This window comes from Balaenoptera borealis (assembly GCF_965194805.1).
Source record: "Balaenoptera borealis genome assembly, chromosome: 21".
NCBI lineage: Eukaryota > Metazoa > Chordata > Mammalia > Artiodactyla > Balaenopteridae > Balaenoptera > Balaenoptera borealis.
The window spans coordinates 14,051,368-14,072,252 of record NC_138880.1 but is presented as its reverse complement, the minus strand read 5'-3'; the positions used below and the strand labels follow the sequence as shown (position 1 = coordinate 14,072,252).

The 20,885-nt window shown below is 40.4% G+C and overlaps 1 long non-coding RNA gene across 1 annotated transcript in view; it reads right to left on the bottom strand.

Annotated features, from left to right (window-relative positions):
- The window catches only part of LOC309619694, a 125,502-nt gene that overhangs the window by 75,080 nt on the left and 29,537 nt on the right, over positions 1-20,885 (bottom strand). The gene's annotated exons all lie outside the window — the stretch shown is intronic.

The following is a 20,885-nucleotide window of genomic DNA, read 5'->3' as shown; positions in this document are numbered from 1 at the left end:
CCCAGAACTGAGTGGTTTCATCAGGTCAAGTAGAGTAAGGAATCCATGAAGATGGAAGAGCCCCGAATCTCAGTTTGTTGACTTTCATAGGAACTTCCTAAGCCATATGGGAAATTCCTGCCGCACAGAGGGATATATGTCTGTCCTCTGTTTCTAAGAGCACCAGTGGGCCAGCTTCAGGTGTGGAGGACTAGGCTTGGTCACAACCCACCATAGAAATTATGGTAGAAAATAGCTTGGTATGGTCAAAATAATAATAATAATAAATTATTGGATTATTATTTGAGTTGATGTATGGTTTAAGCAAGGAGAGTATGGAAGACAGGAAGAAGAAGATGCCTTCAAACCTATGAAGGGGTTTTGTTTAAAGACTTGGAGAAGAGTAGAAATTGTGCAGAGGGGAATAACCCACAAAAGCAAGCCTGGCTCAAAAGGGGTTTACATTGAGAGAATAGAGCCACCTGGTGGAGAATATTGAAAACAACCAAGAATAATAAGAATCAGTGAAAATCTGCTAGTGAAATCAAATCCCCGAAGTGGTGACTATAAGAGACCATTTATTTTCATATGTGATGAAATTGAGACCCAGAAAATTTAAGTGATTTGCCTAAGCTGAAAGAAATCAAGTAATGGCATTATTAAATGGGTCACACTTGGATATGATTTAAATCCAATATGAACCAAAAAGTGGAGATACTGTTTTTTTTTTTAAATAAATTTATTTATTTTATTTATTTATTTTTGGCTGCATTGGGTCCTCCTTGCTGCGTGCGGGCTTTCTCTAGTTACAGCGAGCGAGAGCTACTCTTTGTTGCGGTGCGTGGGCTTCTCATTGCAGTGGCTTCTCTTGTTGCGGAGCACGGGCTCTAGGTGCATGAGCTTCAGTAGTTGCAGCATGCGGGCTCAGGAGTTGCGGCACGCAGGCTCTAGGGCGCAGGCTTAGTAGTTGTGGCACACAGGCTTTGTTGCTCCGTGGCATGTGGGATCTTCCCGGACCAGGGCTCGAACCCGTGTCCCCTGTGTTGGCAGGTGGATTCTTAACCACTGCGCCACCCGGGAAGCCCGAGACACTGGTTTTGAAGAACCTCGGTTATCGGGGCGGGGGGGGGGTTGTAATCCACCCTAATACTTTTCAACTTTTGCCTCTCCCTTAACCCAGGAATCTATAAAAGATCAATCATGATCTCTTAGTCAGTCTTGATTCTTTACCTGGTTGATCTCCAAGATCACACGCCGGATTCACGGCTATTTGTCACAACTTCACTGCCCAGCCTGAAGGACTCCCAACAGGGAGGAAAGCAGAGGCAGCAGCTCCCCAGCTGGAATGAAGATTGCCTTCTCCACACCACCTCTTATCATTTGTGGCAATAATAAGATTCCAAATAAACCTCTCTCGATGATTAGATGACACCATCCTACCTCAACTGCAGAAGAATTATGAAAATGTACCTTGTTCGGATTTACAGAGCTGCCTTTGGGCCTGAAACTTGCAGAATGGATCCACTGGAGACATGCTTTTGTACACATGTGAGCACAGGCTTGTTTTAACACAAGTAGAGCATGGAAGCTACTATGCAGACAGGAATAAAACACCATTACTTATTTCAGTAGAGATAGTCTCTGAGGCCCTATCTCAAAGATAAATACAAGTAACCAAAAGAAAAAGGAAAACTATAACACTCAGAATTTTTAGCTACAACCTGTGAAATCCACTCAGGCTACTTAAGCAGAAAAGGAACTTGCTGAAGTATATTAGACAGCCAAGAGAATTCCTGGGAGGGGTATAAGGCCAGGCACTGAAACTTTGCGGGCAGGAACAACACCCGACCACATTGCAGAGACTTCTGGTGAACCACCCTTGCCGCACGGCTCATTCCTATGGCTCTCAAGGCTGAACGTTCAAAAGCTCACTATCACTTTCCCAAGAAACCAGCCATCTCTCACCACGCTAGTCAAAAGAGCAACTCCACCATGTAGCAGAACTCCTATGCACTCACCAAACCCATGACTAGATTATATTTCTGTTGCTGTTAGGTGTGATATGTGCCTGAGTTCTGGCCAATAGTATGTAGGAAGAAAAGAAGCATACCACTTCTGGGAAGAGCCTGTTAAAACCTCCTACAAATGGTTCTCTCTGCTTCTTCAACTGCCAGAGTTTCTGAGAGCCCACGTGGAAGTCTGCTGCACCAAGAACTCCGATATCAGACTTTGTTATGAGTGAGAAGCAAGTGTATATTGTGTTTCAGTCCTGAAGAAGAGATTTCTCTGATACAGCAGCTACTGTTACCCTAAGGATACCACTCACATTGCTCACTTCTAAATTGTCTTCTATGGGAAAAATCTAGGTTAAACACTGCACCCTCACTGCAAGAAAGCCTGGGGGTGCAGGTTTTCTGACATCATTCTTGTGAAAGCAGGATTCTGCATGTGGACAGATATCAAGATGTAGAGAAAATACTTAGAGCAGTGATAAATGAAGCATGATCCCTACAGAAAGGAACAAATGGTTCACAGAAAATGAAACCTCAATGGCCAGTAAATATGTGAAAGGATTGTCAATTTTACTACTAATCATGGAAATACAGATTTATACCAAAAATAGAGTATTTCATAGCCAATAGATTGCAAAACGTTCTAAATTTTTCACAGATTGGGTACTGATGTGGAGAAATGGCCCTTTCTCATCACCTTGGTCAAAATGTAAATTATTACAACCATTATGGAGAGCAAAGCTGGACATTATATAATAATGTTGAAGTTGTACATGACAACACAACCCAGCAAGTCTGCTTCTAGACATATATCTTAGCAATGGAGTGCCTCACACCAACAGATAAATGCTGCAGCCCAGAAGTGAGAAGTATTGCTTTTATTCACATACCATTAGCCAGAACTAGTCAGATGCAAGGGAAAAGGGAGAGTATTCCTCCCAAGTGTCCAGAAGGGGGAAGAAAACTGGAGATCACTTAGCACTAGAACTCTCTGCCACACTTTTTCAAAGAATGTCAATGCTGGAGCCTTTCTTGCATGAATCAGCAACAAAGGCCTGACTGCAAGAGCTTCTCACAAAGCATAGACTTGTTGTCACTGAAGGATTGCAAGAACTTTTGATTGAAACAGAACGCATAGTGGGGTTGCATAGAGGAATGGTTAGCCCTCGAGACTCTGAAACAGAACCCGTAGTTGACCACTCTTCCTGCCTCCTGCTTCTGCTGGAACAGAAGACTCTCCACCCAGTAAGGGTGTGTGTGGAGAGTCCAGGAGCAGAGGGAGCAGGTGGTCTCTCTGAAACTTAACAGAGAAACCCAAGAAACGGAGGGGAGTGTATTCATGGATAGCATTATAGAATCACAGAATGTGCATATTCATGGATAGCATTGTAGAATCACATATTCACAGATAATATTATAGAATCACAGATCTAACCCCTAGAGTTAGAAGGGGCTTTAATTTCACACCTCCATTTAACAAATGAGACCCAAGGTTGTCGAGGTCACTGATGGAAACAATCACTCTTTTGTTCGTTTTTGCTCTTCCATTGCAGCTCTTTCTCCACAGAATTCAGTCATGAGACTATGAGGCTGGTGGGGGGCGGGAGCAAACCAAAGAACAGACTTCAAATTGTGCTCAGAATCCCTTCTTCTCTGTCACTTTGCCCATTGTTTTTGAAGGAAGCATGTACACATGACTTTTTCATCCCTAAGGATGAGTTCTTTGCCGAGAGGTATGTCTGCCCTCACAAAATGAACTCTCAATGGTCTCATTCACTGTCCTCCACCATGTGCACATCTGTTTGACTTTCAGAGTGGATAAAAGTTGGACTTTCAGGCTAAGACCTTTATGACATGAGAAAAATCCAACTAGCCACCAGTGAACCAACCATTCACCTCTAACTGTACCCTAATGGGAAACAAGTCTCACCTTTCAGCCAAAGTCATGTGTTCCTTGGGTGAAATTCTCTGGAATGCACTGGTTGGTAAAAATATTTACCAATTTAACTTACCCTGGCCCCATCCTTGAGTGGCCCAGCTTGGCAGTGGCCTTGAAGGCAACAGCCCACATTCCCAGTACAGGTACCTAGTACTGGAGGGGGAAGAGCAGCTTTATTCTTAAAGATTGTGGTTGTTTGTTTCGACCTGTCTGGTAGTTCCCTGAAAGACTAGCTCCAAGGGCTTGCCTTTATTTCAAGAAATTCACAACTTTCCCAGGGCTGAGACTGCTACCTGGAGCGGGGAGAGTGGGTGAGGGGCTCATTTGTTAAAAACATTTAAAAGAAAATATATTAGCTGATGCCACCTGGGGCAAGGAATAAACACTGGAATAAACAATAGACAAACTGAAAAGCTTAGGAGGAATGGCTGGGGTATGAAATGCTTTGTAGAATAAGGGCTTTGAAAAGCTCCCACATATTCCTAGGAACCTAGGAGGCTACACACATGTCCAGGGCTGGACATGCATTCGGAAAAGACCTGAGAAAGCTGACCTGTCACTTCTGGCCAGTGTTCAGGCTCTGCACAAGCAGGAAATGAAGGATAAAGCAGGGCTGTAAATGCCCTGGCAGAGCGCTGAAGACATTACCCAACATACCCAGACCATCTCCAAAGAATAGGAGATTTTTGTTATGGTTCCAGGCGTGAAAGACATCTCTGTAGAATCACTGGTTGATCATTAAACTAACAGAGCAGAGATTTCATTGGCTACAATGACGAAGAATATAGACTTTATAAAATTAGTCCATAAAAGTCACTAAACAAGCAATAACTCCAACAAGCAGTAACAAAATACCCTAGGTAGTGGGGGAGAATCAGATTAGCAGAGTTTTCATGTTCTAATATCCAAAATGTTCAGTTTTCAATTAAAACTTACAAGGTGTGAAAAGAAAGAAGAAAGCCAATAAACAGGAAATAAGGAAATTAATAGAAATTTCCCCTGAGGAAGCCCAGGTTTTGGACTTACTAGACAAAAACATTATATTAACTATTTTAAATATGCTCAAGCAGGCAAAAGAAATTATATACAAAGAAATAAAGGAAACAGAATTATATCTCACCAGATAGAGAATATCAGTAAACACCTAAAAATTATAGAAAGGAACCAAATAGATATTCTGGAGTTAAAAATAAAGTACAATAATGAAATTTAAAATTCAGTATTATCAGTCATTAAGGAACTGCAACTCAAAACCACAATGAGATGCCACTTCACACCCACTAGGATGGCTGTAATTTTTTGAAACTGGGGAATTCCCTGGCGGTCCAGTGGTTAGGACTCTGCACTCTCACTGTTGAGAGCCTGGGTTCAGTCCATGGTCGGGGAACTAAGATCCCACAAGCCATGCAGTGCAGAATACAATAGGATAGAATAAAATAAAATAAAATAATTGGAACCCTTATACATTGTCAGTGGAAATGTAAAATGGTGCAGCCACTGTGGAAAACAGTTTGGTGGCTCTTCAGAAAGTTAAACACAGAGTTACCATACAACCCAGCAATTCTACTGCTAGGTATTACCTAAGAGAACTGAAAAATGTATGTTGAAATAAAAACTGTACACAAGTGTTTAGAGCAGCACTATTCATAATAGCCAAAAGTTTCCACCAAAAGGTGGAAACAACTCAAATATCATTAACTAAAGAATGAATAAACAAAATGTGGCATATCCATATAATGGAATATTATTCTGCCATTAAAAGGCATGAAGTGCTGACCCGTGCTACATGATGAGCTTTGAAAACTAATGAAAGAAGCCAGACACAAAAGGCCACATATTGACATTTATATGAAATGTCCAGAATAGGGAAATCCACAGAGGCAGAAAGCCGAGTGGATGCAGGAAGCTGGTGGGAAGGGAACACTAATGGGCATGGAGTGTTTTTGGAGGGATGAAGATGGTCAGAGTTAGATGGTGGTGATGGTCACAAAGCCTTGCATTGTACTAAAAGCCACTGAATAGTACACATTCAAATGGTGAATTTATGTTACATGAATTTTATCTCAATTTTTTTTTTTGGTGTTTTTTAAAAATTTTTATTTATTTATTTATTTATTTATTTATTTATTATTTATGGCTGTGTTGGGTCTTCGTTTCTCTGCGAGGGCTTTCTCTAGTTGTGGCAAGTGGGGGCCACTCCTCATCGCGGTGCGTGGTTCTCTCACTATCGCGGCCTCTCTTGTTGCGGAGCACAGGCTCCAGACGCGCAGGCTCAGTAGTTGTGGCTCACGGGCCCAGCCGCTCTGTGGCATGTGGGATCTTCCCAGACCAGGGCTCGAACCCGTGTCCCCTGCATTAGCAGGCAGATTCTCAACCACTGCGCCACCAGGGAAGCCCTTATCTCAATTTTTTAAATGTGTGTGTGTGCATGTGCACACACATAGCATAGGATTAAGTTATTCAAACCGTGGTTAGTCCATAGGCTGTATTTGACACCCAGCTCCACCAGCTAAGTGAATGAAAGCAAAACACTTAACCTCTCTAAGTCTCAGTTTCCTGTGTAAAAAATGGGAATAATAATCATGCCTTGCTCATAGTGTTGTTATGAGGATTAAATGAGCTAATGAAAGTAAAGAACATACCATGGGACTAGAACATAGTAAGCACTCAGTAAATAGTGCAAAACATAACTGAATGCACAGAAAATAGATACCTATGCAGAGAGAGAGAGAGAGAAGAAAGAAACAGACTCCTACTGCGAAGAATGTGCTAATCAGCCCACAGGAACTTTCTTGTCTTGAAACTTTACTGGTAGGAATTTTGTAATTTATCATTCTCTTTTAGATTTGCCTAGAATGACTCAGTCCCCTAAAGGCAAAGTACTTGATAAAATGACAAACTGAAGTCATTGAATTAAAATGTCAAGATCCTGTTCATACGCACACACACGCGCACACACACACACCCCGCCCTGAGAGCCTGTCTGACATAGCACATTAGTTCCTCTCTAAAACAGCATCAGCAATGACTGAGGAAAGCTATTCATGCAAGGGAAAGCAAATGTTGTGAATTTCCACTTTGTGCAATGCATTCACCAAAATTACAGCTCCACATAACTTGCAGCCTCTTTGCCCATACAAATCTTTCCAAGGCCAGCTCAAATCTCACCTCGATTGAGCCTTTCTAATCACCCCAGCAGAAGATACTTCGTCTTCCATTGAGCTTCTCAGAAAAAGGAAGGAAGGAAGGAAAAAAGGAAGGGAGGGAAAGAGGGACGGAAGGAGGGAGGGAGGAAAGATAAAGAAAAAGCACTAATTCAAAAATCCCAATCTCCTACGATAACCTTTGCTTTCACATCACTTTCTCAAGTTCCTCCAATCCCAAGACAAGAGTTCTTTGACCTCATCAATGTCCCCAACACACCGGCACTTCCAAACATTTTATCCAGCGTGTCCTTCCTCATCCAGCTGCAATTCCCGGATCTAACACTGCATTTGCAAATACCTGCAACTCCTTGATCTCCTGTTTCCAAATCAAAAGCCTAACTATGCATGGATTCAATACCACCTAACTCCTCTGTGCCTCAACCTGAAACACTAGTTATTGCTGGAGAAAAACCCCAACTAGGCAGAATGGTAAAAGGTCAAATCATAGTGACCAACCTCAAACTTACACTCAACCATGCTGCAAATCTTCCTTTCTCTGCTGAGGACCTCTCCCATTTTTCATGATTTCATACCCCTCCCCTCCACTAAAATTCCGACTTCCTCCTTCCCTTATACCCTCAGCTGATACTCATTCTTCACACTTCATGAAGAGTACAGAGCCCTCCAAGCCAAGTCCCTTGTATTTCAGCCACCAAACCTCCATTTGCGACAACTATCTTCTTTCTCTTTCTGTTATGCAGAGGAAGTGCCTTTCCCTTCATGAAACTCATTTTTCTCCATATCTGCTCTGGACTGAATTATCTCTCCACTCAGGGTCTGACTGTCCGCCCAAGGTGTTAATAAACCAGGTCTGAGTGATCATGGGGCAACTGACTCTGGTTTTTCCTTTTGTTTATCATTATTATGGAAGTTATCACTGATTACTTATATACTTTTTTAACAGAAGAATCTAAGAGAAAGGTATGATCCATTGTCTTCTAAAAGTTCTGACAGTCTTGGAGATATGGTAATACCTCCCCCCCGACCACTGTCATTTGAGTCAACATTCAGCCCCCATTCCCTTTGGGGGCAGGAATAGATACTAAATTCCACCAGCCACGAAACTAGATGGGCCCAAGTCTTGAGGAGATCATATTAAGTGCTACTGAATATAGTAACTACATCTTGACAGGCTGTATAGAGGCTCAAGCCTCTTGCATAGCAGATTTAATTGTCACTAATTTTATAATTTACCTTAATCATAAAAACTGAGTCAGAGAGGTTACCTAATCGCCAGTCTCTGAAAGAGGAGTGAATTCAAAAGTCATCTGACAGCATTTGAGGGGCTTAGGTGTGGGAGGGTTTACCTCCCGGGAGCCACTTTTCTTGTCAGTGAATCACACAGTCAAATTATAGGAGCAAGTGACAAGAATTCGGCTAGATTCCAGCTCCCGGTGTCAGAAGGTTATTCATCAACCCTACAGCAGGAGCTGTCTGTTTGGCGAGGATGTTGCTTCTAATTAGTACTGCTCCCCGTGGGCCACCCGGCAGGACCTTTATTTTCTCCACAGTTATTAATCAGCTCTCCGGTGTTAACAAGAAGATCAGATCTAGAAGTATGTAAATTCACTCTCGATTCTTTGTCCAAATCACTCAGCAGGCCACCTTACCAGCTCACTAATGAGGTGCCGGCCAACTAACTAGCAAGCTGGCCGACTCCTATTCCTAATGATTACTTCCAAAATGGGATTTTTTACATTTCAAATACATAGGCCAATCCAACACACTGAAATATATAACTTTTCGGCAACTTTCTGATAAAACTTTAAACCAGGCCAAGTTAAAATTGAGTCACTAAATTACAATAAAATTGAAGAAATGCCCAGAATTGAAGAATTCAAATGGGCACAAATTCAACACCTGGGGACTTTACTGTCTGTCCCCAGAGATGGAGCCTTCATCTGTATTCTGTTATCAAAATTTCATCCTTCTGATGTTTCTTCCTCTCATAACTTCAAAATAGAATTTATACTCTGAAGCAAGTGTTAGATCGAACCTTATGAAACTGCCAATTTTTGATGTTTTTGACTTACGATCATGGCAATTTCATACAGTTCAACCTAATGCACATGTCTTTGGAGGGTTTTTGAAGGGGACTGAGTTTTTCAGGCATAAAAATAAATAATCATAGGAACAAAGTAGAGAGCCCAGAAATAAACCCATGCATATATGGTCAATTAATCTACAACAAAGGAAGCAAGAGTATACAATGAGGAAAAGACCGTCTCCTCAATAAGTAGTAATGGGAAAACTGGACAACTACATGTAAAAGAATGAAACTAGCACATTTTCTCACACCATATATTGATACAAAGGAAACTCAAAATAAATTAAAGACCTAAATGTAAGACCTGGGAAACCATAAAACTCCTAGAAGAAAACATAGGCAGTAGTTTCTTTGACATCGGTCTTAGCAATATTTTTTTGGATCTGTCTCCTCAGGTAAGGGAAACAAAAACAAAAATAAATAATTGGACCTAATCAAACTTAAAAGCTTTCACACAGCAAAGAAAACCATCAACAATATAATATCTTATATAATAGTTTGTATATATAATAGATATTATATACATATAGATTGTATACATATATAATGGATTATAATATTTATTAGGTGGATAGATTGAGAGATCTGAAATAGATATAATTTTAAGATCTGATAAACCTGGGTAGTAGATACAAGAATATTTGATATAGTTTTCTCCATACTTTTCTCATATTTGATAGTTTCGTAATACATTTTTAAATTAATAACTATTCACAAGAAAATGTAAAACTGATCACTGAGGATGAATTCACTGTTTTGGTCTCTGCCGACATCTGACACAGGAGAGAGAACTAGGCGTCCAGATGTTCCCCACCTGTTCTCCTCACAAAATTCCTATCATAAGTGATGTCACTAGTAAGAAAACAACCTAGCACCTGGGATGGGGAGGAAATCAGACTAAGATGTACCTAAGGAAGATGGATATAGTATACATTAGGGCAGAGATTCTCAATACTGTTTCCTCTACACCATATCTGAGGAAGAGAAGTCACATTTGAGAAACACTTCCAAAAGAGTAACCCAGATATTTTTAAATAGCTAAGATTAGCTGTGGGTTATGAGCAGCATCATAATCTGTTGATTTGTCAGCTATAAGTCCACGTGTTTCTCTTCCTCATATCAGAGGGAACAAAACCTTGACCTAAGGTTTGAAAGAAATAAGGCACTGACTTTAGGCATCTGACCTCCTAACCAGACTAGACCAGAGAACCAGTCCTATACCTGACCTGGGGCATGGTTTGTGAGGGCTGGTGACGCCTTCTGGACAGCCTCTGCAGCTTCCTGACTGCTTCCTCTCTCTTTACCTCCCACAGCTGCTCTGAGAGCCAGTCATCACCCCAAAGGGAGGCCTGGGAGTGGGGCATATTAGGGACGCTGAGAAAAGACTGAGGGATTGAAAGAGGATGCCACTCCCAGTGCTGGAGCCAGTGGTTGACAATGGTGGTTGGAAGTGGGGTAGGGAGAGGTGCAACCAGGAGAGCTGGTGCTTCCATCTTTCCTCTCCCTCTCACTACCTCCTGTGCTATTCTACCAACACTAGTCATCTACACTCCCCCAGAGCCTACCCTCTAATAGTGTGAAAAGAAAAGAAAGGAGTGAGGGAAACAGAATGGAAGGCAGTAGAGACAGGAGAGGAGGTCCCATGACTGGACCGTTTCCCAGGGGCCGTACAGTGAGCTGGGTCGGTGTAGGTAGGGGATTATCAGATGGACCAAAACTAGTAGAGGATAGGGAATATACAGGGCAATTTTTTCAAAACACTAATGAAAGCTACTTTTAAAAAAGGAGATTAGATAAGCAACAAGGATTTACTGTATAGCCCAGGGAACTATATTAAATATCTTGTAATAACCTACAGTGGGAAATAATCTGAAAAAGAACAATATATCTGTATATGTATATATATATATATAACTGAATCAGTTTGCTGTACACCTGAAACTAACACAACACTATAAATCAACTATACTTCAATTTTTAAAAATGGAGATTGGGAGGAATTCCCTGGTGGCCCAGTGTTAGGACACTCCCTGCTTCCACTGCAGGGGGCACGGGCTCGATCCCTGGTCGGGGAACTAGGATCCTGCATGCCCCGTGATGCAGCCAAGAAAAAAAAAAAGTGGAGATTGGAATCCATACTTTATATGATGCTCATATATTTTTTTCTTTTTTTTAACATCTTTATTGGAGTATAATTGCTTTACAATGTTGTGTTAGTTTCTGCTGTATAACAAAGTGAATCAGCTATAGTATACATATATCCCCATATCCTCTCCCTCTTGAGCCTCCCTCCCACCCTCCCTATCCCACCCCTCTAGATCATCACAAAGCATCAAGTTGATCTCCCTGTGCTATGCAACAGCTTCCCATTAGCTATCTATTTTACATTTGGTAGTGTATATATGTCAGTGCTACTCTCTCACTTTGTCCCAGCTTCCCCTTCCCCCAACCCCGTGTCCTCAAGTCTGTTCTCTACGTCTGCATATTTATTCCTGCCCTGCCACTAGGTTCATCAGTACCATTTTTTTTAGATTCCATCTATATGTGTTATATGCTCACATATTTTCAAGTGAAGGCAAAAGAGGAGTCTTATTTTTAAAAAGCTTGTCTTATTGGAACTCAAAATTTTAGTTAATAGGTGTTTCTGCTGTTCTTGAACAGGCGGTCAGTAATTTGAGGAAATCTGGCCGTTTAAGATCCTAATACTATGGGACTTCCCTGGCGGTCCAGTGGTTAAGACTCCGTGCTTCCAATGCAGGGGGAGCAGGTTCAATCCCCGGTCGGGGAACTAATATTCCACATGCTGCATGGCACGGCCAAAAAAAAAAAAAGATCCTAATACTTGTTCCAGTGGGCCCTTGTCTTAATTTGATCCCACACATACCCCATATTCTATCTGCCTAAAAAAAATTTTTTTAAATGTTTTCTGTGACTTCTTTGAAATCAAGGTAACCATCAAACCTCTCCATTCCTTCACTATTTTTCCCTCCTATGTCCAAGCTTACAGGGTGAAGCAGGAGAGGAAAGCAAGGAGACAAAACAATTTCAAGTTTCACATTATTATCTCTAGAAGGTAGTATTGGAATGGAGGCTGACAAGTCCCAAGATCTACAGGGTGGGTTGGCAAGCTGGACACCCATGAGAACCAATGGTATGGTTCCAGTCCAAAGACTGGCGGGCTCAAGACCCAGGAAGAGCTGATGTTTTGGTTCAAAAGCAGTCAGGGAGAAGGAATTCTCTCTTATTTGCGGGAAGGTCAGCCCTCTTGTTCTAGTCAGACCTTCAACTGATTATGTGAGGCCCACCTGCACTAGGGAGAGCAATCTGCTTTACTGAGCCTACTGATTTAAATGTTAATCTCACCCCAAAACACCCTCACAGAATAATGTTTGTCCAAATATCTGGGTACCCATGGCCCAGTGGAGACATAAATCTAACCATCACAACACTTAAAGATGGAAGCCAGCCAAGAGTGTGTCTTTGTCTATTTCCCACCAGTGCTGCATTTGCCCTACAGAAAATGACAGTAGATCCTTTCATTTCCATGAAATCCATTAACTAACAAATTGTGAATCACTTTACAAATATCAAGTTAAGCAATACTGAACTAATACTAAGAATGTCTATGTAATGAAGAGTCTGACTCCGTTTTTGATGTCTGACTGCTGACAGCTTTTAAGTCTCACCCCTCCCTCTCCCCCTTGTGTCCCTGGCCCTGCATAGGAGCTCTCACCCCAGCTTCACACCCTAGTCATGATTAAAACTCATTTCAAACCTGCTTGAGAGGCCGGCCCTATTCTCCAAAGACACCTCAATTATGTCAGTAATAAACTTTTTTATACCCTCTTGTGTATGTGAGACAACATCAGTCTTGACATCCAATCCACACTTTGGGTGGACATCCATGTGCCTCTGCAGGGACCATAACAGCATGTATTTAAAATAATTGATTATGTGTTTGCCACTATATGTGAATCCAGCTGTCAAGATACTACAATAAATAATGTTATCAATCTGTTTATTGTCATGATGCTTTTGGAGCTCCCAAGTTCAAAAGAATTCATTCTCCCAGTAAGATTTCCTACTTGCAAAGACTTTCCTGATTAATATGGTTTCGAATAACTGTAGGAAGTAATTTCTCTAATTCATGCCACTGTCCCTCTCTTGCTAGCCAGAGTGTATATAGTGGGCTATTGTATGAGAACAAAACTGGTATATGATCAATTGCTTATTCTTTCATCCAGTATGTGCTCATTGAATGCCTGCTATAAGATAGACACTGTTCTGAGCAATGCAAATATAGTATAGAACAATATAGACAAAATCCCTGCCCTTGTGGGACTTCTACTCTAGTGAGAAGAGGTAGAAAAAATAATAATAAAGTATATGATAAGTTAGAAGATAAGTGCTATGGGGAAAACATGCAAGAGAGTAAGGAAGATGCAAAGTCCTGGGGCAGAAATGGGGAGTTGGAAATTATTTAAAATTTTAAAACAGAGTAGTTTGGTTTTGTTACTGTTGATTAGTAAACATATTTGGTTTTCCATTTCCAGGCCCATGTTAGGATTGTAGTTCCCTACCATATTAAAGTTAGGCATGGCCATGTGACCTGGTTAGGCCAACGAAGAGCAGAAATGACACGTCATTTCTGGACAGAAGCTTTAAGAATAGTGCGTGATTCTCCACATGCCCTTCCCTCTGCTGCAGCCACAGCAGAAGAACACGCTGAAAGGAAGCTCCTATGCACCAGAATCCCCAAGTAACTCTGATGAACAGAAGCCCCTACTCATTTGATTTAACGCAGTGGGACTAGGGGATTATTTGTTACTGGTCTCTCCTAATGGTTGCAAGTAGTCAGAGTAGACCTCACTGAGTGACAGATGATGGTGACTTGAACCTGAGTGGCGACAGTGAAAAAGATGAGATGTCATCAGAATCTGGGTTTGTTTTTATGTATAGAAAAGAATTAAGGCCTATGTGACAGAAAATGGGGGACCAGTGACACTGGTTCTAATAGTACGTCAGAAACATCTCATGTGAAAAACAACTGTAATATAAGCAACCCTCATCTTCCAGTAGCAGTCTGGGGGAAGATTATCTATCTAGTAGGTCTACAACAGCATCAACAAACCGCAAAATATTCAAAGTAGAGACTTCACTGCCCACTATCTTTGTATAGTGGAGCGTTACTGCCCTCTAGTGATGAAAGAAAAAAAGGTTTAGAAAAAGCTAGGCAGTGGCCACCAATGCTGCTAAGAAACATACATTGTGAAATTTTGGGTTCTTCTTGTGCCATGACAGGTTTCCTCATAAGAATTTTTGATTAGGAGATACCATGAGCAATTCATTTGTTTTTCTTAACATCCTTATTGGAGTATAATTGCTTTACATTGTTGTGTTAGTTTCTGCTCTGTAACAAAGTGAATCAGTTATACATATACATATATCCCCATATCCCCTCCCTCTTGCGTCTCCCTCCCTCCTACCCTCCTTATCCCACCCCTCTAGGTGGTCACAAAGCACCGAGCTGATCTCCCTGTGCTGTGCAGCTGCTTCCCACTAGCTATCTATTTTACATTTGGTAGTGTATATATGTCCATGCCACTCTCTCACTTCGTCTCAGCTTACCCTTCCCCCTCCCCGCGTCCTCAAGTCCCTTCTCTACATCTGCATCTTTATTCCTGTCCTGCCCCTAGGTTCTTCAGAACCTTTTTTTTTTTTTTTTTTAGATTCCATATATATGTGTTAGCATACAGTATTTGTTTTTCTCCTTCTGACTTATTTCACTCTGTATGACAGATTCTAGGTCCATCCACCGCACTACAAATAACTCAATCTCATTTCTTTTTATGGCTGAGCAATATTCCATTGTATATATGTGCCACATCTTCTTTATCCATTCATCTGTCGATGGGCACTTAGGTTGCTTCCGTGTCCTGGCTATTGTAAATAGAGTTGAAATGAACATTGTAGTACGTGACTCTTTTTGAATTATGGTTTTCTCAGGGTATACGCCCAGTAGTGGGATTGCTGCGTCGTATGACACTTCTATTTTTAGTTTTTTAAGGAAACTCCATACTGTTCTCCATAGTGGCTGTATCAATTTACATTCCCACCAACAGTGCAAGAGGGTTCCCTTTTCTCCACACCCTCTCCACCATTTATTGTTTGTAGATTTTTTGATGATGGCCATTCTGACTGGTGTGAGGTGATACCTCATTGTAGTTTTGATTCGCATTTCTCTAATGATTCGTGATGTTGAGCATCCTTTCATGTGTTTGTTGGCAATCTGTATATCTTCTTGGGAGAAATGTCTATTTAGGTCTTCTGCCCATTTTTGGATTGGGTTGTTTGTTTTTTTGATATTGAGCTGCATGAGCTGCTTGTACATTTTGGAGATTAATCCTTTGTCAGTTGCTTCATTTGCAAATATTTTCTCCCATTCTGAGGGTTGTCTTTTTGTCTTCTTTATGGTTTCCTTTGCTGTGCAAAAGCTTTTAAGTTTCATTAGGTCCCATTTGTTTATTTTTGTTTTAATTTCCATTTCTCTAGAAGGTGGGTCAAAAAGGATCTTGCTGTGATTTATGCCAGAGTGTTCTGCCTATGTCTTCCTCTAAGAGTTTGATGGTGTCTGGCCTTACATTTAGGTCTTTAATCCATTTTGAGTTTATTTCTGTGTATGGTGTTAGGAAGTGTTCTAATTTCATTCTTTTACATGTAGCTGTCCAGTTTTCCCAGCACCACTTATTGAAGAGGCTGTCTTTTCTCCATTGTATATTCTTGCCTCCTTTATCAAAGATAAGGTGACCATATGTGCATGGGTTTATCTCTGGGCTTCTATCCTGTTCCATTGATCTATATTTCTGTTTTTGTGCCAGTACCATACTGTCTTGATTACTGTAGCTTTGCAGTATAGTCTGAGGTCAGGGAGCCTGAGTCTTCCAGCTCCGTTTTTCTTTCTCAAGATTGCTTTGGCTATTCGGGGTCTTTTGTGTTTCCATACAAATTGTGAAATTTTTTGTTCTAGTTCTGTGAAAAATGCCAGTAGTAGTTTGATAGGGATTGCATTGAATCTGTAGATTGCTTTGGGTAGTATAGTCATTTTCACAATGTTGATTCTTCCAATCCAAGAACATGGTATATCTCTCTATCTGTTGGTATCATCTTTAATTTCTTTCATCATAAGACACTAAAACTATAAAACATAGTTTTCTGCCATACAGGTCTTTTGTCTCCTTAGGTAGGTTTATTCCTAGGTATTTTATTCTTTTTGTTGCAATGGTAAATGGGAGTGTTTCCTTAATATCTCTTTCAGATTTTTTGTCATTAGTGTATAGGAATGCAAGAGATTTCTGTGCATTAATTTTGTACCCTGCTACTTTACCAAATTCATTGATTAGCTCTAGCAGTTTTCTGGTAGCATCTTTAGGATTCTCTATGTATAGTGTCATGTCATCTGCAAACAGTGTCAGTTTTACTTCTTCTTTTCCGATTTAGATTCCTCTTATTTCTTTCTCTTCTCTGACTGCTATGGTTAAAACTTCCAAAACTATGTTGAATAATAGTGGTGAAAGTGGACATCCTTGTCTTGTTCCTGATCTTAGTGGAAATGGTTTCAGTTTTTCACCATTGAGAATGATATTGGCTGTGGGTTTGTCATATATGGCCTTTATTATGTTGAGGTATGTTCCCTCTATGCCCACTTTCTGGAGAATTTTTATCATAAGTGGGTGTTGATTTTTGTCGAAAGCTTTTTCTGCATCTATTGAGATGATCATATGGTTTTTCTCCTTCAATTTGTTAATATGGTGTATCACATTGATTGATTTGCGTATATTGAAGAATCCTTGCATTCCTGGGATAAACGCCACTTGATCATGGTGTGTGATCCTTTTAATGTGCTGCTGGATTCTGTTAGCTAGTATTCTGTTGAGGATTTTTTCATCTATGTTCATCAGTGATATTGGCCTGTAGTTTTCTTTCTTTGTGACATCTTTGTCTGGTTTTGGTATCAGGGTGATGGTGGCCTTGTAGAATGAGTTTGGGAGTGTTCCTCCCTCTGCTATATTTTTGAAGAGTATGAGAAGGATAGGTGTTAGCTCTTCTCCAAATGTTTGATAGAATTCGCCTGTAAATCCATCTGGTCCTGGGCTTTTGTTTGTTGGAAGATTTTTAATCAGTTTCAATCACAGTGCTTGTGATTGGTCTATTTATATTTTCTATTCCTTCCTGGTTCAGTCTCGGAAGGTTGTGCTTTTCTAAGAATTTGTCCATTTCTTCCAGGTTGTCCATTTTATTGGCATAGAGTTGCTTGTGGTAATCTCTCATGATCCTCTGTATTTCTGCAGTGTCAGTTGTTACTTCTCCTTTTTCATTTCTAATTCTGTTGATTTGAGTTTTCTCCCTTTTTTTCTTGATGAGTCTGGCTAATGGTTTATCAATTTTGTTTATCTTCTCAAAGAACCAGCTTTTAGTTTTATTGATCTTTGCTATCATTTCCTTCATTTCTTTTTCATTTATTTCTGATCTGATCTTTATGATTTCTTTCCTTCTGCTAACTTTGGGGTTTTTTTGTTCTTCTTTCTCTAATTGCTTTAGGTGTAAGGTTAGGTTATTTGAGATGTTTCTTGTTTCTTCAGGTGGGATTGTGTTGCTATAAACTTCCCTCTTAGAACTGCTTTTGAGGCATCCCATAGGTTTTGGGTCATTGTGTTTTCATTGTCATTTGTTTCTAGGTATTTTTTGATTTCCTCTGTGATTTCTTCAGTGATCTCTTGGTTACTAAGTAGTGTATTGTTTAGCCTCCATGTGTTTGTATTTTTTACAGATTTTTTTCCTGTAATGATATCTAGTCTCATAGCGTTGTGGTCGGAAAAGATTCCTGATACAATTTCAATTTTCTTAAATTTACAAAGGCTTGATTTGTGACCCAAGGTATGATCTATCCTGGAGAATGTTCCATGAGCACTTGAGAAGAAATTGTATTCTGTTGTTTTTGGATGGAATGTCCTATAAATATCAATTAAGTCCATCTTGTTTAATGTATCATTTAAAGCTTGTGTTTCCTTACTTATTTTCATTTTGGATGATCTGTCCATTGGTGAAAGTGGGGTGTTAAAGTCCCCTACTATGATTGTGTTATTGTCGATTTCCCCTTTTATGACTGTTAGCATTTGCCTTATGTATTGAGGTGCTCCTATGTTGGGTGCATAAATATTTACAATTGTTATATCTTCTTCTTGGATTGATCCCTTGATCATTATGTAGTGTCCTTCTTTGTCTCTGGTAATAGTCTTTATTTTAAAGTCTATTTCGTCTGATATGAGAATTGTCACTCCTGCTTTCTTTTGATTTCCATTTGCATCGAATATCTTTTTCCATCCCCTCACTTTCAGTCTGTATGTGTCCCTAGGTCTGAAGTGGGTCTCTTGTAGACAACATATATACGGGTCTTGTTTTGTATCCTTTCAACCAGGCTATGTCTTTTGGTGGGAGCATTTAACCCATTTACATTTAAGGTAATTATCGATATGTATGTTCCTATTACCATTTTCTTAATTGTTTTGGGTTTGTTATTGTAGGTCTTTTCCTTCTCTTGTGTTTCCTGCCTAGAGAAGTTCCTTTAGCATTTGTTGTAGAGCTGGTTTGGTGGTGCTGAATTCTCTTAGCTTTTGCTTGTCTGTAAAGGTTTTAATTTCTCCTTCGAATCTGAATGAGATCCTTGCTGGGTAATCTTGGTTGTAGGTTTTTCCCTTTCATCACTTTAAATATGTCCTGCCAATCCCTTCTGGCTTGCAGAGTTCCTGCTGAAAGATCAGCTGTTAACCTTATGGGGATTCCCTTGTATGTTATTTGTTGTTTTTCCCTTGCTGCTTTTAATATTTTTTCTTTGTATTTAATTTTTGATAGTTTGATTAATATGTGTTGGTGTGCTTCTCCTTGGATTTATCCTGTATAGGACTCTCTGTGCTTCCTGGACTTGATTGACTATTTCCTTTCCCAGATTAGGGAAGTTTTCAACTATAATCTCTTCAAATATTTTCAGTCCCTTTCTTTTTCTCTTCTTCTGGGACCCCTATAATTTGAATGTTGGTGTGTTTATTGTTGTCCCAGAGGTCTCTGAGACTGTCCTCAGTTCTTTTCATTCTTTTTTCTTTATTCTGCTCTGTGGTAGTTATTGCCCCTATTTTATCTTTCAGGTCACTTATCTGTTCTTCTGCCTCAGTTATTCTGCTATTGATTCCTTCTAGAGAATTTTTAATTTCATTTTTTGTGTTGTTCATTGTTTGTTTGCCCTTTAGTTCTTCTAGGTCTTTGTTAAACGTTTCTTGTATTTTCTCCATTCTGTTTCCAAGATTTTGGATCATCTTTACTATCATTACTCTGAATTCTTTTTCGGGTAGACTGCCTATTTCCTCTTCATTTGTTTGGTCTGGTGGGTTTTTACCTTGTTCCTTCATCTGCTGCATATTTCTCTGTCTTCCCATTTTGCTTCACTTAGTTTGGGGTCTCCTTTTCGCTGGCTGCAGGTTTGTAGTTCCCATTGTTTTTGGTGTCTGCCCCCATTGTTTTTGGTGTCTGCCCCCAGTGGGTAAGGTTGGTTCAGTGGGTTGTGTAGGCTTCCTGGTGGAGGGGACTGGTGCCTGTGTTCTGGTGGGTGAGGCTGGATCTTGTCTTTCTGGTGGGCAGGACCACGTCCAGTGGTGTGTTCTGGGGTGTCTCTGAACTCATTATCATTTTAGGCAGCCTCTCTGCTAATGGGTGGGGTTGTGTTCCTGTCTTGCCAGTTGTTTGGCATGGGGTGTCCAGCACTGTAGCTTGCTGGTCATTGAGTGGAGCTGGGTCTTAGCATTGAGACGGAGGTCTCTGGGAGAGCTCTCGCCGATTGATATTACATGGGGCCAGGAGGTCTCTGGTGGTCCAATGCCCTGAACTCGGCTCTCACACCTCAGAGGCTCAGGCCTGACACCCAGCCAGAGCACCAAGACCCTGTCAGCCACAGGGCATAGATAACTGTGGTAAAAATCTGACTGGTATCTTGGATATTTCTTTGCTGGGCAATTTATCCCATTCTGCGTAGGTGTAACTAAGCTACAGGCCTCTAGTTTCAAAAATGCAGGCACTTAACAGGATCTGAAGGTGGAGTTTTCAGCCCTCTGATGTCAAAAGGTCACTAAGCTAGATACTTGCACATGCCACCATGAGCAATTCTATGTCAGGGAAAATACAAGCTGGCATTGCTCTCCAAAATTACCCATAATTTTCAAGAAAGCAAGAATCCTGGGGGGATTCCCTGGCGGTTCAGTGGGCAGCACAGCCAAAACAAAAAAAAAAAGCAAGCAAGAATCCTGAAATCCATTGGTTAAGGTACAATGACTACTGTAGGTGTAAGAATTAGTAGTATCTACACAGATATAGAAAACAAAATAGTGGTTACTAGTGGAGAGAGGGGAGAGTGGAGGGGTAATATAGGGGTAGGGAATTAAGAGGTACAAACTATTAGGTACAAAATAAGCTACAAGGATATACTGTACAACACAGGGAATAAAACCAATATTTTATAATACCTATAAGTGGATTATAACCTTTAAAAATTGTGACTCACTATATTGTATACCTGTAACATATATTATACAGCAACTATACTTCAATAAAAGAAAATAAATAAATAAATAAAAAGAATTAGTAGTATATGTAGTGAT